This window comes from Sciurus carolinensis, unplaced genomic scaffold, assembly GCF_902686445.1.
Source record: "Sciurus carolinensis unplaced genomic scaffold, mSciCar1.2, whole genome shotgun sequence".
NCBI lineage: Eukaryota > Metazoa > Chordata > Mammalia > Rodentia > Sciuridae > Sciurus > Sciurus carolinensis.
Window position 1 is genome coordinate 1,189,409 of NW_025920154.1, and position 5,944 is coordinate 1,195,352.

General features: G+C 38.4%; 1 pseudogene; it reads right to left on the bottom strand.

The window, feature by feature from the left end:
* Positions 1-3,610: 3,610 nt before the first annotated feature.
* Positions 3,611-4,618, bottom strand: LOC124974547 (solute carrier family 25 member 36-like; annotated as a pseudogene).
* Between the last annotated feature and the right edge of the window lie 1,326 nt (positions 4,619-5,944).

Below are 5,944 nucleotides of genomic sequence, written 5' to 3' on the forward strand. Positions count from 1 at the left end.
TTCTCCAGAGGCTTTGACTCATTGCACGGTTGCAAAATTATTTTTAATTTTGTTAGTGGTAAAGACCCATTGTTTTTCAGATTGTAGGTAATATTTTCTGGAATTTTTGTTGTATTCCCCTCATCCCCTGAAGTAATCCGTTCAGACTGAAATGAGTAATATATTATGAGAAAAACACAACAGAAAAAACACCATGCTCCGGAGCAAAACATCCGGCAATTCCTTTTAGGATGAGCCTTTGCAATCATCCTCCAGAGGATCTTTGTCAAGCACTGGATGGAATTCCAGATGCCCCCGCAGTGAAAATGAAATAAAAGTGATATAAATAGAAAATAAAGGAGTCAAACTATTACTGTGTGCAGATGACATAATCCTGTTGAAAGCTGTGTATGAATTATGGATTTTTTTTTGAGCCATCATAAGGTAAGGAAGCTGCTGGGTAAAATTCTCTGGTTGAGAAAGCCCAGATCACACTGGTGCCCCACTTTAGCTCACAGCACTAGGTTCAAACGTAGTCACCTGGAGATGGGTGTAACCTGCCACACACCAAACAACCTGTTTTCCCCACTCCTATCCTGTTTTCCTCAAGAAGCCTGACACACTGAAACATTTGATGTAATTCCCTTTAAATAAAATATTGGGGCCTTTTTCACTTGTTTGGTTCCAGTTCCTATCAGGGCTGGAAGACACACCAAGTGCCCCACCTCTTTTAAAATCTAATTTCTGACTTTGTCTTTTATTCTTTATTGATTATTTTCAGACTTTTATTTTCCTAGCTGGTTCACACCTCCAAGCAGAAATCTGCTCTATGAGGGTACTGGTAACTCTGGAATATGATCCTATACTTAGAATATTCAAAAAGCTCCACCAGAAGCTAGTTGGAGCCAATAAACAAATCAGTAAACTAGCAGGTTGCATAATCAACACATTAAAAGCAATACATTTTCTATACACCAATAATGTATAGAAAGAAATCAAGAAAATAAACCCATTCACATTATTAAAAAACAAAACAAAACAAAACAACTAGGAATAAATTTAATCAAGAGGGTGAAAATCCTCTATAATGAAAACTATAGAATATTGAAAAGAAGTTGAAGAAGACAAAAGATGTAAAGACCTCTTATGTTCATGGATAGGCAATATTAATATTGCTAAGATGGCCATACTACCAAAAGCATTATATAGATTCAATTTAATACCCCCCAAAATGACATTATTCCCAGAAGTACAAAAAACAATCCTAAAATTCATTTAGGAGAATAAAAAAACCAAGAATAGCCAAAGCAATTCTAAGTTAAAAAAGAGATTCTGACAACAACCCAATTCCTTACTGTAACTTATACTACAAAGCTATTGTAAAACAAACAAACAACAACAACAACAAAAACCTGTGTATCACACAGGTTTTATACTAAAACTGACATATAGACCAATGGTACAGAATGAAAGATACAAAAAAAACAAAACAAACAACAAACAAAAAACCCACACAGATACAGCCATATGATCCTTGACAAATATGCCAAAACCTCACATTGGAGAAAAGACTGTCTTTTTTTTTTCGTAAGCATACTTTAATTTTAAAATTTTAACAATTCATATAAAAACTAGTTAACATAGATACAGAATATATGCACATAATTTACAGCCATGTACATAAATGAAAGAAGAACAAAACTCACATTAATGGGCAAAAGTTACCAACTCTTTAAAAGTTGATGTGTTAGCTATGACAGATAGGTCATATTTAATTCTTCACATACACTGGGATACACTCAAAAAGTTCATTAACATAACTGAGTAGGACTAGAATTTTCAGTTCCTAAAGGAGTAGCAAAAAAAATCAGTGTACAGACTAATGGGAAATATAAGAGCATGATAGAGATTTAAGAACAGAAAGCATGTTGTATTTTATATATTAAAATTCCTTTCAATTTACACCATTAAATTCACACCATGTTAAGGTCATGACTAGTAGTCAGCCTTTTTCTCCTATAGTATTAATCAGTTCCAAAGGGTCCCTACAATTACTCTGTTTGGGTAGAACAGCATGTCAACTAGAGAGACAGGCATGAGGGACTCTGGAAGAGGGACTAATTTATTCTGAACAACCCCAATTCTGCTGATCCTAAAATAATGCTACTCCACAGTGCATGGTAGGTTTGAAACAAAAGACTGGATTAAACAACCTCACAACATTCTATTTTGGTTTCAAATTACTAATCAATTTGGGCCTATTCTAGGAAGGTCGATTGTACCATGTTACATAACGAGAACCAAGACAGAGGCTTTGCAGTAGAAAGCACTGCATGGCATCCACAACCACAGCGGTGACACCATGGCCTCGGATTTGGATTGTGGAATGTGGGAGTGGCTACTCACATTTCTGTGAGTGGCTGCTTTGAGCGGAAGCTTTCAGTACCTACTGCCTGAACTGAAGGAGGCTCAGTTCAACTTTCTGAAGAGATTCTGTAATAACACATACCACTGCAGAGCGCTGACAATCACCAGACCAAAGTTTTAAAAGTTATCTGATAGAAAACAGAAGAAAAAAACACATAAGTTTTTAAAAAGTACAATGCTTTGATAAATGCTTTTATCTTTAAACATTAGAATCAATTAAAAAATCAACTTTTATGTAACTTTCATATATAGTTTTTTTTTTAAATGATCTGTCAAACTATGGCAGAATGTACTTGGGGAAAAAACAGACTTTGTTTCTCCTTTCTAGTTGTTGCACAAATGTAATCTAGGACTTCAAAATCTTTTTGCTTCTAGTACATGAATAATACTTGCTTTAAAAGCTGAACATAATGCACAGTAGGTGATGTGAGTTTTGCTTGCTAAATATAAACAGAAACAGAATACCTCCTCAAAGGACACTTGTTACAAATTTGCTACAACAAAATGAGATGTTCCTCAGAAAAAACTTGTAATGACATGCTGCTTTTCCATGATGTTGTGGCACTATAGGGTACAAAGAATGCTTAAACACATTATGAGCCCTTCAAAACAAAAGCCCAGAAAAATGTTATGAACACTGTTTCTAATACATGACCAGTATTAAAAAAATCTTAACATGAAATTCTCTCCTGTCACCTCCCACCCCCAAAGCCACAAAGTGCATTCATAAGGAGTCATTCTTAAGATAAAGCCATTGCACAAAATGTAAAGTTAAGGTGTAATGAAATGAGTACCACACTGGAGTTTAACTACAGAAGTTTTATAGGCCAGTATATATGCAGTATACAATTAGGGATGGCTTTGTTTATAAGATTGAAAAAAATGCTCATGGAACAATAACACTATATTCTGAATGACATTAATCAACAAAACACAACTATATCTTGTGAACATAGTTGATAAAATGGCAATTTTAAGGAGTGCTTCTAAAGGCATTTCCTGAGGTGGCTGAGGATGTTTCCCATTACTGAGACACTAAGTGATGTGGCAAGGATACTACCTTAACTCCTACAACCGAACTTCTGCTTGGGCATAGTTCCATGTTTCCAATTACTTTCCTTCTGTCCACCACGCTGGCCTCACTACTCCATGGTCCGTGTTATCTTTTTGGTCTTCCTTCTCTCTGGGCGGGCAGCCTTTGCTGCTATCCATTCGGTAGGTAGACCACCAATTCATAGGTGGCCATCATAAAGGCTGTGTTTGGAATCTATCTCACCAGATGGGTTGTTAGACCACGGTACAGAGATCCATAACCTTCTTCTTGAGCAAGCAAAGACAGGGTCTGGAAAAAAGATCTGTACTTTGTTTCCACTTCACTTGGTCTTATTCTTACAACTTCGCGTGGATATGCTATGGTTGTGGCACAAGTTTTCGAGGTGGCAGCAGCCAGCATCATTCCCACAAAATCTGATGCTTCTTTCACGGACTCGTCACCATTTTCCATCACAGAAGCAGTTTTACATTCCGGTAGTTTGTGCTTTATACATTCATAAATAACAAAATGGATAATAGTCTCTGATATGCCAGCATATGAGCAGACATGCCCCTATAAATCCTCCAAGCCCATCTGTCCGATACACTTTACCAACACATTCAAAAGCACCCTTTCGATTTTCCCCGAGGTTCCTCGCATCAAGCTGTAACAGCCAAATGGGGTTGGTTGCAGTGATTGTAGTAAAACGAGGTTTAAGTTAGTCCATATTTCTACAGGAAGTGACCTGCAGATGGGGATCATGAGATGACACGATCTCACTCTTTTCTTGGGAGAAATGTATAGTAAATGCCTGCCACTGCAGCTGAAATCATGTGTACCTGGGTAGAATCGGGATCAAACACGCCATTCAACTTTTCCTTGGCGTTTGAATAAGCAGCAAAGCATATTGCTCTGGAAGGGGCCACCCCCACTAAATTGAGGCCTAATCCTCTAAACAAGGAGCAGGGCCCTTCTTTTTCCAAGATCACCTTCAGGCAATGGGGACACGACGCGGTTGACACTGGCTCCAGCCATTGTGCTCAGCTGAACTTCAGAGAGCGTCACAGAAGATGACTGCAGCCGCATTTTCACAACTTCCAGTGGACGTGTCAAAATAGCTCCCACCGTGCCGCCACATACCCCAGCAAACAGATGCACCAGCGAGTCCCTCTGGCTCATTCTCTCTCCTGCATGTCCTCCGGGCGCTGCGGCGGGACGCCGATCCTGGTGCCCGCTATGGCCCGCGGCTGCACGACGCCCCCAGGACGGCGAGGGGAGCCTGTGGAGAGCAGCTGCAAAAGTCACCCAACGCAGCCCTCCCTGCCGCGCTGCAGCCGCGCCGCCGCGGAGCGGGAAAACTGTCTTTTTAACACTGGCTATTCATGTGTACACTGGCTATTCGTGTGTAGAAGAATGAAACTACACACTTATCCCTTACCCTGCACAAAAATCAACACAAAAGGAATTAAAGATCTACAAATTAAAAAGAAACTAACCCCCAGAGGAAAATGTAGTGTCAATAATCCAGTAGATGGGTACAGGCAATGATTTTCTCAATAGAACCCCTAAAGTGGAGGAAATAATACCAAGAGTTAATAAATGAGTTAGCATCAAATTTAAAAGTTTCTGTACAGCAAATGAAATAGGAATGTCAAGTAAGAACTTACAGAATGGGAAAAAATACAGCTAGCTACTTTTTGACAGAAGATTAGTATCCAGAATATAAAAATAATTCTAAAAACTTAACCCCCCAAAACCCTTATCAAAAGTGTTGGCAAATGACCAGCAAATTATGAAAAAAAAAAAAAAAGTTCGACATCATTGGCAATTAGGGAAATGCAAATCAGAACTAGACTAAGATTTCATCTCATTAATCAAAATTGCCAGCCATCAAGAATAAAAACAATAACAAATGCTGGAGAGGATGTGGAGAAAAAAGGAATGCTTTTATACTGTCCTAGGATTATACTTTAGTACCACCACTCTGGAAAGCAGTACAAAGCTTTCTCAAAAAACTAGGGATGGAATCACCATATGACCCAGCTATATCACCATATGACCCAGCTATGCCACTTCTTAGTATTAATCATGAAGAAAAAGTCATAAGACCACAGTGATATATGCCCACCTGTGATTATAGTAGCATGAATCACAATAGTCAAACTAGAAACCAGCCTAGGTGTCCATCGTTAGATGAATAGACAAAAAAAATGTGGTATACATAAACAATAGAGTCATATTCAGCAATGAAAAAAGGATAGAATTATGTCATTTGAATGAACATGGACGAAACTTGAGAACATTGTGTTAAGTGAAACAAGCCAAACTGAGAAAGTCAAGGATCATTTTTTTTTCCCTCTCATTTATGGAAGGTAGAAAGGAAAACGGAAAATAAAGGTGGGATCGCTCATAAAAATTGAAGCGAGAATAGTAGAGTAGAGGAAAGGGACCAGGGGAGAAAGGAGAGGAGGGAAAGGGGAAATACCAGGGAATGATATTGGCCAA